Genomic DNA, 12,372 nt, shown 5'->3' with positions numbered 1-12,372 from the left:
CAGCATATGCTCTAAAATCAAGAATTGACTGAGACCTCATAAAATTATAAAGCTTCTGTAAGGCAAAATACATTGTAAATAGCACAAAATAGCACCCAATAGATTGGGAAAAGATCTTTACCAATCCTACATCCGATAGAGGGTTAATATCCAATACATATATATATATATATATATATATATATATATATATATATATATATATATATCTCAAGAAGTTAGATGCCAGAGAATCAAATAACCCTATTAAGAAATGGGGAACAGAGCTAAACAAAGAATTCTCAACTGAGGAATATCAAACAGCTGAGAAGAACCTAAAGAAATGCTCAACATCCTTAGTTATGAGGGAGATGCAAATCAATACATCCCTAAGTTTTTACCTCACATCAGTCAGAATGGCTAAGGTCAAAACCTCAGGTGACAGCAGATGCTGGTGTGGATGTGGAGAAAGAAGAACACTCCTCCATTGTTGGTGGGATTGCAAGCTGGTACAACCACTCTGGAAATCAGTCTGGTTGTTTCTCAGAAAATTGGGCAAGGTACTACCTGAGGAGCCAGCTATACCACTCATGGGTATATATCCAAAACACGCTCCAAAATATCACAAGGACACATGCTCCACTGTGTTCATAGTAGCCTTAATTATAATAGCCAGAAGCTGCAAAGAACCTGGATATCCTTCAACAGAGGAATGGATACGGAAAATGTGGTACATTTACACAATGGAATACTACTCAGCTATTAAAAACAATGCATTCATGAAATTCTTGGGCAATTGGATGGAACTAGAAAAAATCTTCCTGAGTGAGGTAACCAAATCACAAAAGAACACCCATAGTATTCACTCAGTGATATGAGTTCAAATGTTCACAATATCCATGGTCCAATCCACAGACCACATGAAGCTCAAGAAGTTGAAAGATCAAAGGATGGATCCTTCCATCCTTCTTAGAAGTGGGAACAAAATATTCACAGGAGAAAATATAGAGACAAAGTGTGGAGCGCAAACTGAGGGAAAGGCCATCCAGAGATGGCCCCATGAGGAATCCATCCTTATACTGTCCTCAAACCCAGACAATATTGTGGATACCAAGAAGTGCATGCTGACAGAAGCCTGCTATAGTTGTCTCCTGAGAGGCTCTGCCAGATCCTGACAAATAGAGAGAGGCAGCTGTTGGCAGCCAACCACTGAACAGAGAATGGATTCCCTAATGGAAGAGTTAGAGAAAGGACTGAGGAGGTGAAGGGTTTTCAACCCCATAGGAAGAACGACAATATCAACCAACCAGAACCCCCAGAGCTCACAGAGACTAAACCATGAAGAGTACCCATGAAGAGACCCATGGCTCCAGCCACCTATGTAGCAGAGGATGGCCTTATTAGGCATCAATGAGAGGAGAGGACCTTGGCCCTGTCAGTGCTCAATGTTCCCCCCTCCCCCAGTAGGGGAAAGCCAAAGCAGGGAAAAGGTAGTGAGTAGGAGAGTTGGTTGGGGAATACTTTCATAGAAGTAGGGAGAGAAGAGAAGTGATAGGGGGATTCCAGAGGGGAAATAGTGAAAAGTGATAACATTTGGAATGTACATAAAGATAATATCCTATAAAAAAAGATCCCATTTGTCTCTATGCTTTATTATTAAGGACTACACTTGATTTCAAATGAAAGGCAATAAGGTTGCAGCATCAGGAATAGATCATAAGTCCCAGAAACTAAGTCATAACACACTAGTTTGAGGAACAGATCTTAAAATCCAGAATAAGACCACAAAATTCCTCCTAAAGAACCATCAAAATTGGGAAATATTTTATCTCAGAACAAGTCATCAGCCCTGGGAAGCCCCATTTCATCACCCAGTTCATGACCACCTGGGACCACTCTAGCACACACCAATGAAAATTTTCTTTACCAAATCCTTGTAAAGAGTTTACCTCATTCCCTAAAAAAAAAACCCTCCATACCTTTGTCAGGGTTCCCATTTTAGAGAATGTTTGACCTAGACATGCTGATTGTTTCTGCAAAATAAATGCTCTCTGTTTTTTAATACTATTTGAGTCTGGGATCTTCCTTCAGTGATTTTCAGACTCTTACAGTTGGGGACCACTACTTTAGAGTAAAACAATTCACAAAAATACTTCAATTTGTTGAGAAAGCAATTATATATTGATATCCTAATATTGAAGAAGGTAGACTTTAAACTAAAATTAATCAAATGAGATAAAAAGGAACAATTCACTCTAATCAAGGGAACAGTTAACCAAAAAGGCATAACTATCCTGAAGATAAATGTACAAAGCTCAGTGCCACCGAATTTCATAACAAATCTAATGCTAGTATTGAGGACACAGATTAATGTCAATTCATTAATAGTAGGTGACTTTACTACCCAACTATATCCATTAGACATGGCATCTGAACAAAAACAATCAACAAAACATCAGAATTAATTGCTATAACACTTCAATTTATCTAAATAGATATCTACAGAAATTTTCAACCAGGCACCAAAGAATATTGGTTCTATTTAGCAGCACATGAAGTTTTTCTAAAATGAAGCACCCCTTGTGTCTACATATTTTTTTTACAAATTCAAAAAGATTGAAATTATTCCTTTCATATTATCTTAAAATTGTCAGCAAACAAGTACCTACTAAACATACACACGCATGAAGACTAAAGAACTTATTACTGAGTGATGAATGATTCAAAGAATAATCAAGAAAGAAATTTTAAAAATTCTGGAAATAAATGAAAATGAAAGCACACAGCAAAACCTTCAGGACACATTGGAAGCAGTTCTCTGAATCAGACTTTAACTTTTAATTAAGATGAAAAAATCATAAAGTTTAAAAATAAACTGCTTGATGAGATTACTCAAAAAAGTTGAAAAACAAGTAGAAACCAAATCTAAAACCATTTGTTAGAAAAAACAAAAACAAAAACAGAGCAGTAATCAGTAAAATAAAAGCAAACAATACAAAACACTAACAAATCTAAGAACTGGTTCTTTGAGAAGATAACAAATTGCTAAGGCCTCGTACACACTAATTAAAAGAAAGAGGACACAAGTAACAAGATCAGAAACAGAAAGGAAAACAATAAAACCAACATTAAAGAAATTCAGAATATTATAAGGGTCTAGATTAAAAACCTATAATCTATTATGTTAGAAATCTAAAAGAAGTGGACGAATTCCTAGATTCAGTGAAACTATCAAAATTAAACCAAGACAAGACCTAACAGAATTACACCAGACTTCTCAACAGAGACTCTAGAAACCAAGGAAGATCAGGGACAAAACAAGGAACAGAGAATAAAGGAAGGACCAACTAGGGACTGCCCCACCTGGGGGTCCATCATGTCTGCAGACACTAAACCCAACACTGTTTCCATGGTGAAATGCTGTTTGCTGACAGGAACCTAATGTGGCAGCTCCTAAGAAAGTTGGGGCTTCAACTGACCAATGCAGATTGGATGCTTGGAGCCAACCATCATACTGAATCCAAGGAACCTGGTGAGGATCTGGCAGAAGGACAGGAGGAGTGGAGGGGGATTGCAACCCCATTGGAAAAACAACATAGACTTGCCTAACCACCCAGGTCTCCCTGAGTATAGACCACCAACCAAAGAGTGTACATGGAGGGATCCATGGCTCCAGATATATATGTAGCAGAAGATGACCTTGCCTGACAGCAACAGGAGGGAAGGCCCTTGGTTCCAAGGAGGTTTGATGCCCCAGTATAAGACAATGCTAGAGCAGTGGGGTGGGAGAGTGTGGGTTGGTTGGGAAGCACTCTCATACAGGCAAAGGGGTGGAGGGAGGGCAGATGTGGGATGAGAGGTTGGTGGAGGGGGTAACTGGAAAGTGGGAGATCATTTGAAATGTAAACAAATGGGATGATTAATAAAAATAAAAAAATAAATCAACAATTTAAACAAACCCATAAAAAGTGAAGAAATTTAAATAGTAATAAAAAATCTTTCAACAAATCAGGAAAAGAAAGAAGAAAAAAATGCAAACTACACTCGCTGATCCCCGCCCGCAGCTCACTGCCCCCAAACCCCGTGGGAGAGAGAGCTCACCGCCCGGACAAGTGGGCACTCCTGAGACTGCAGAGCGGAAGAGACCACCAACACTATCCCAACCCTGCCCACATCCCTGGCCCAAGAGGAAACAGTATAAGGCCTCTGGGATCCGGTAGATAAGGGCACTGGAGCAGCAGGTCCCCTGCGCCTGAGACTCCACCAGAACCCGAAGGGACCGACCGGTTAAACAGTTCTCTGCACCCAAATCCTGTGGGAGGGAGAGCTAAACATTCAGAGAGGCAGACACGCCTGGGAAGCCAGAAGAGACTACACTCTGCCCACATTTCTGACTCCAGAGGAAAACACCAAACGCCATCTGGGACCCTGGTGCACAGGGGCTCCCGGAAAGGGTGGCGCAGGTCCTCCTGGTTGCTGTCCTTGAGGAGAGCTCATAAGCAACACCCCACGAACAAACTTGAGCCTCGGGACCACAGGTAAGACCAACATTTCTGCTCCAAGCGACCTGCCTGGTGAACTCAGGACACAGGCCCACAGGAACAGCTGAAGACCTGTAGATAGGAAAAACTACACACTGAAAAGCAGAACACTCTGTTCCCATAATTATCTGAAAGAAAACAGGAAAACAGGTCTACAGCACTCCTGACACACAGGCTTATAGGACAGTCTAGCCACTGTCAGAAATAGCAGAACAAAGTTACACCAGAGATAATCTGATGGCGAGAGGCAAGAGCAGGAACCCATTCAACAGAAACCAAGACTACATGGCATCATCGGAGCCCAATTCTCCCACCAAAGCAAACACTGAATATCCAAACATACCAGAAAAGCAAGATCTAGATTCAAAATCATATTTGATCATGATGCTGGAGGAGTTCAAGAAAAACATGAAGAACTCTTTTAGAGAAACACAGGAAAACATAAATAAACAAGTAGAAGCCTATAGAGAGGAATCACAAAAATCCCTGAAAGAATTCCAGGAAAACACAATCAAACAGTTGAAGGAACTAAAAATGGAAATAGAAGCAATCATGAAAGAACACAGGGAAACAACCCTGGATATAGAAAACCAAAGGAAGAGACAAGGAGCCGTAGATACAAGCATCACCAACAGAATACAAGAGATAGAAGAGAGAATCTCAGGAACAGAAGATTCCAGAGAAATCATCGACACAACTGTCAAAGATAATGTAAAGCAGAAAAAGCTACTGGTCCAAAACATACAGGAAATCCAGGACTCAATGAGAGATCAATCCTAAGGATAATAGGTATAGAAGAGAGTGAAGACTCCCAGCTCAAAGGACCAGAAAATATCTTCAACAAAATCATAGAAGAAAGCTTCCCTAAACTAAAGAAAGAGATGCCTATAAACATACAAGAAGCCTACAGAACTCCAAATAGATTGGACCAGAAAAGAAATTCCTCCTGTCACATAATAGTCAAAACACCAAATGTAGAAAATAAAGAAAGAATATTAAAAGCAGTAAGGGAAAAAGGTCAAGTAACATATAAAGGCAGACCTATCAGAATCACACCAGACTTTTCGCCAGAGACTATGAAAGCCAGAAGATCCTGGACAGAAGTCATACAGACCCTAAGAGAACACAAATGCCAACACAGGTTACTGTATCCTGCAAAACTCTCAATTAACATAGATGGAGAAACCAAGATATTCCATGACAAAACCAAATTTACACAATATCTTTCTACAAATCCAGCACTACAAAGGATAGTAAATGGTAAAGCCCAACATAAGGAGGCAAGCTACACCCTAGAAAAAACAAGAAACTAATCGTCTTGGCAACAAAACAAAGAGAAGAAAAGCACACAAACATAACCTCACATCCAAATATGAATATAACAGGAAACAATAATCACTATTCCTTAATATCTCTCTATATCAATGGTCTCAACTCCCCAATTAAAATCATATATTAACAAACTGGATATGCAACGAGGACCCTGCATTCTGCTGCCTACAGGAAACACACCTCAGAGACAAAGACAGACACTACCTCAAAGTGAAAGGTTGGAAAACAACTTTCCAAGCAAATGGTCGGAAGAAGCAAGCTAGAGTAGCATTCTAATATCAAATAAAATCAATTTTCAACTAAAAGTCATCAAAATGATAAGGAAGGACACTTCATATTCATCAAAGGAAAAATCCGCCAAGATGGACTCTCAATCCTAAATATCTATGCTCCAAATAAAAGGGAACCTACATACTAAAAGAAACCTTACTAAAGCTCAAAAAACACATTGCACCACACACAATAATAGTAGGAGATTTCAACACCCCACTCTCATCATGGACAGGTCATGGAAACAGAAATTAAACAGGGACGTAGACAGACTAAGGGAAGTCATGAACCAAATGGACTTAACAGATATTTATAGAACATTCTATCCTAAAGCAAAAGGATATACATTCTTCTCAGCCCCTCATGGTACTTTCTCCAAAATTGACAATTATATTGGTCAAAAAACGGGTCTCAACAGGTACAGAAAGATAGACATACTCCCATGCGTGCTATCAGACCACCACGTCCTAAAGCTGGTCTTCAATAACAATAAGGGAAGAACAGCCACATGTACGTGGAAGTTGAACAATGCTCTACTCAATCATAACTTGGTCAAGGAAGAAATAAAGAAAGAAATTAAAGACTTCTTAGAATTTAATGAAAATGAAGGTACAACATACCCAAACTTATAGGACACAATGAAAGCTGTGTTAAGAGGAAAACTCACAGCTCCAAGAATGCCTGCAGAAAGAAACAAGGGAGAGCATATGTCAACAGCTTGACGGCACACCTAAAAGCTCTAGAACAAAAAGAAGCAAATACACAAAGGAGGACTAGAAGGCAGGAAATAATCAAACTCAGAGCTGAAATCAACCAAGTAGAAACAAAAAGGACCATAGAAAGAATCAACAGAACCAAAAGTTGGTTCTTTGAGAAAATCAACAAGATAGATAAATACTTAGCCAGTCTAAGGAAAGGACACAGAGAGTCTGTCCAAATTAACAAAATCAGAAATGATAACTACAGAATCAGAGGAAATTCAAAAAATCATCAGATATTACTACAAAAGCCTATATTCAACACAACTTGAAAATCTGAAGGAAATGGATAATTTCCTAGACAGATATCAGGTACTAAAGTTAAATCAGGAACAGATAAACCAGTTAAACAACCCCATAATTCTTAACGAAATAGAAGCAGTCATTAAAGGTCTCCCAACCAAAAAGAGCCCAGGTCCAGTCGGGTTTAGGGCAGAAATCTATCAGACCTTCATAGAGGACCTCATACCAATACTATCCAAACTATTCCACAAAATTGGAACAGATTGAGCACTACTGAATTCCTTCTATGAAGTCACACTTACTCGAATACCTAAACCACACAAAGACTGAACAAAGAAAGAGAACTTCAGACCAATTTCCCTTATGAATATCGACGCAAAAATACTCAATAAAATTCTGGCAAACCGAATCCAAGAGCACATCAAAACAATCATCCACCATGATCAAGTAGGCTTCATCCCAGGCATGCAGGGATGGTTTCATATAAGGAAAACCATCAACGTAATCCATTATATAAACAAACTGAAAGAACAAAACCACATGACCATTTCATTAGATGCTGAGAAAGCATTTGACAAAATTCAACACCCCTTCATGATAAAAGTCCTGGATAGAACAGGAATTCAAGGCCCACACCTAAACTTAGTAAAAGCCATATACAGCAAACCAGTTGCTAACATTAAACTAAATGGAGAGAAACTTGAAGCAATCCCACTAAAATCAGGGACTAGACAAGGCTGCCCACTCTCTCCCTACTTATTCAATATAGTTCTTGAAGTTCTAGCCAGATCAGTCTGACAACAAAAAGAGATCAAAGGGATACAGATTGGAAAGGAAGAAGTCAAAATATCACTATTTGCAGATGATATGATAGTATATTTAAGTGATCCAAAAAGTTCCTGCAGACAACTACTAAACCTGATAAACACCTTCAGCAAAGTGTCTGGGTAAAATGAACTCAAATAAATCAGTAGCCTTCCTCTACACAAAAGAGAAGCAAGCCGAGAAAGAAATTAGGGAAACAACACCCTTCATAATAGTCCCAAATAATATAAAATAGCTTGGTGTGACTTTAACCAAGCAAGTGAAAGATCTGTATGATAAGAACTTCAAGCCCCTGAAGAAAGAAATTGAAGAAGAACTCAGAAGATGGAAAGATCTCCCATGCTAATGGATTGGCAGGATTAACATAGTAAAAATGGCCATTTTACCAAAAGCGATCTACAGATTCAATGCAATCCCCATCAAAATACCAATCCAATTCTTCAAAGAGTTAGACAGAACAATTTGAAAATTCATCTGGAAAAATAAAAGAACCTAGGATAGCTAAAACTATCCTCAACAATAAAAGGACTTCAGGGGGAATCACTATCCCTGAACTCAAGCAGTATTACAGAGCAATAGTGATAAAAACTGCATGGTATTGGTACAGAGACAGACAGATAGACCAATGGAATAGAATTAAAGACCCAGAAATGAACCCACACACCTATGGTCACTTGATTTTTGACAAAGGAGCCAAAACCATCCAATGGAAAAAAGATAGCATTTTCAACAAGGGGTGCTGGTTCAACTGGAGGTCACCATGTAGAAGAATGCAGATCGATCCATGCTTATCACCCTGTACAAAGCTTAAGTCCAAATGGATCAAGGACCTCCACATCAAACCAGATACACTCAAACTAATAGAAGAAAAACTGGGGAAGCACCTTGAACACATGGGAACTGGAAAAATTTCCTGAACAAAACACCAATGGCTTATGCTCTAAGATCAAGAATCGACAAATGGGATATCATGAAACTGCAAAGCTTCTGTAAGGCAAAGGACACTGTGGTTAGGATAAAACGACATCCAACAGATTGGGAAAAGATCTTTACCAATCCTACAACAGATAGAGGGCTTATATCCAAAATATACAAAGAACTCAAGAAGTTAGACCACAGGGAGACAAATAGCCCTATTAAAAAATGGGGTTCAGTGCTAAACAAAGAATTCATAGCTGAGGAATGCCGAATGGCTGAGAAACACCTAAAGAAATGTTCAACATCTTTAGTCATCAGGGAAATGCAAATCAAAACAACCCTGAGATTTCACCTCACACCAGTGAGAATGGCTAAGATCAAAAACTCAGGTGACAGCAAATGCTGGCGAGGATGTGGAGAAAGAGGAACACTCCTCCATTGTTGGTGGGATTGCAGACTGGTACAACCATTCTGAAAATCAGTCTGGAGGTTCCTCAGAAAATTGGACATTGAACTACCTGAGGATCCAGCTATACCTCTCTTGGGCATATACCCAAAAGATGCCCCAACATATAAAAAAGACACGTGCTCCACTATGTTCATAGCAGCCTTATTTATAATAGCCAGAACCTGGAAAGAACCCAGATGCCCTTCAACAGAGGAATGAATACAGAAAATGTGGTACATCTACACAATGGAATATTACTCAGCTATCAAAAACAGTGACTTTATGAAATTCATAGGCAAATGGATGGAACTGGAAAATATCATCCTGAGTGAGGTAATCCAATCAAAAAAACCTACATGGTATGCACTCATTGATAAGTGGCTTTTAGCCCAAATGCTTGAATTACCCTAGATGCACAGAACACATGAAACTCAAGACGGATGATCAAAATGTGAATGCTTCACTCCTTCTTTAAAAGGGGAACAAGAATACCCTTGGCAGGGAATAGAGAGGCAAAGATTAAACAGATACAGAAGGAACACCCATTCAGAGTCTGCCCCACATGTGGCCTATACATACACAGCAGACACCCAATTAGACAAGATGGATGAAGCAAAGAAGTGCAGGCTGACAGGAGCCGGATGTATATCTCTCCTGAGAGACACAGCCATAATATAGCAAATACAGAGGCAAATGCCAGCAGCAAACCACTGAGCGGAGAACAATGCCCCTGTTGAAAGAATCAGAGAAAGGACTGGAAGAGCTTGAAGAGGCTCGAGACCCCATATGAACAACAATGCCAACCAACCAGAGCTTCCAGGGACTAAGCCACTACCCAAAGACTATACATGGACTGACCTTGGACTCTGACCTCATAGTTAGCAATGAATAACCTAGTAAGATCACCAGTGGAAGGGGAAGCCCTTGGTCCTGCTACGACTGAACCCCCAGTGAACGTGATTGTTGGGAGGAGGGCGGTAATGGGGGGAGGATGGGGAGGGGAACAGCCATAAAGAAGGGGAGGGGGAGTGGCTAGGGGAATGTTGGCCCAGAAACAGGGCAATGGAATAACATTCGAAATATAAATAAGAAATACTCAAGTTAATAAAAAAATGCAAACTACAATAATCATCCCTGATAAAATGGACTCAAAATACTCAGTAAAAAGTTTATAAACAATATATAGAAATACATTTAAAAAAATTACACACTATGATCAATTTTGGTTTATTTCTGAAATACAGCATATACTATTCAATAGAGGTAATAAGCTACACATATGAACTTCAAGGCAAAAAGCATAGAATCACCTTAATAGATGCAGAGCCAGCCTTTGAAAAAAGTCCACATGCCATCATTCTAAAAATTCTAGACATGTAGGCCTAGAGGAAATATAACTCAACAAAATGAAAAGTGTATGAGAAGTCCATAGCCAATATCACCCTACATGAAGGAAAACATGGTACAATCTCCCTGAAGTCAGGAACAAGAGAACAATGCTCATTGTCTCCATTTTATTTTAGTATTATGTTTGGAAAACAAGCTGGTGCTATAAGGTATGAGAAAGAAAGAAATTAGAGGATATAGAGAAAGAAGTCATCCTATCCTTATTTGAATATAAAATGATATTATAGAAGAGACATCCTAAAGGTTCTGCTAGGAAACTTTAGAAATTATAAACAGTCCAGTAAAATGCAGGACAAAAAAAATGAACTTGAACAAACCAGAAGCTTTTCTACATACCAACAACAAACATACAGAGGAGGAGATTATGAGCAGACTTTCATTCACAATAGCCTCAAAGGATGTTAAATATCTGTGAATAAATCCAACAATAGAAGTAAAGGACCTCTACAATGAAAACAAAAAGCCTCCCAAGAAAGAGATAAAGACACTAGAAAATGCAAAGACATCCCATGCTCAAGGATTAATAGAATTGATCCTATAAACATAACCATTTTATCAAAAGCTATTTACATATTCCTTTGAACTACAACCAAAATGCCCATCTCATTCTTCAGAGAAACAGAAGAATAAGGTAGGTTAAAAGTAAAATAGATCCACAAAAGACCCCAGATAACCAAAAATTCCTGAACAAAACCACTTCTGGATGAATTACCATTCTAAATCTTTAGATTATATTACAGAATCATAGTAATAAAAACAAAATGGTACTAGCACAAAAATGACATGTAGATCAATGGAACAAATTAAAAACCCCAACATGACTTAAAACATTTATTATTTAACAATGATGCCAGACTCCTAAAGATAACCATCAGCAAATAATGCTGGGAAAACTGAATATCCATGTACACCATACACAAAAATTACTCTAAATGGATCAAATACCTAAATGTGAAACTGGAAACACTGATTCTTGAAACACTAGGAGTAACCATAGTCAGTTCCATCTGTACCATAATTATAGGAAAGAACTTCCTGAATACGAATTCCATTTGCCTGGGAATTATGAAAAACTGACAAGTGACTCTTTCCTAAAGAAAAGCTTCTGCACAGCTAAAGAAACAATCTAATTGACTGGGTGAAGTGAAAATCCATAGAATGGGGGAGAATGTTCACCCACTATATTTCTGACAGCTACTTAATATCTGGAACATATAAAACTCTATAAATAGAGAATCTTAAAAATTTTTAGAAAAAAATGACAATAAAGAGGAGGAACAACAAAACAACCACAACAAAAGGTATAAAATATCCATCTTCCAAATATTCACTATCCTGAGTAACCAGGGAAATAAAAGTCAAAATAAGTTTGAATTTCATCTTACCCCAGTGAGATTCACAAATATCTAGGGGACAACTTGTAACTAAAGTTGGAGGGAATGTGATAAAAAGGAGCCTTCATTAACTCTTGCTGCCTTTGCAATTTGGTGCATCCATTGTGGAAATCAGTGTGGAAATTTTTCAGAAATTTAAGAATCAATCTACTGTATTATCCAGTATGTCACCTCTTGCAATATGCTTAAAGGACGTGAAATCATACTGCACAGATATTTGTCCAGCCATGTTGTTTGCTGCTCTATTCACAATATCT

This window comes from Rattus rattus, chromosome 4 (assembly GCF_011064425.1).
Source record: "Rattus rattus isolate New Zealand chromosome 4, Rrattus_CSIRO_v1, whole genome shotgun sequence".
Lineage (NCBI taxonomy): Eukaryota > Metazoa > Chordata > Mammalia > Rodentia > Muridae > Rattus > Rattus rattus.
This window is presented reverse-complemented; position numbering follows the sequence as displayed.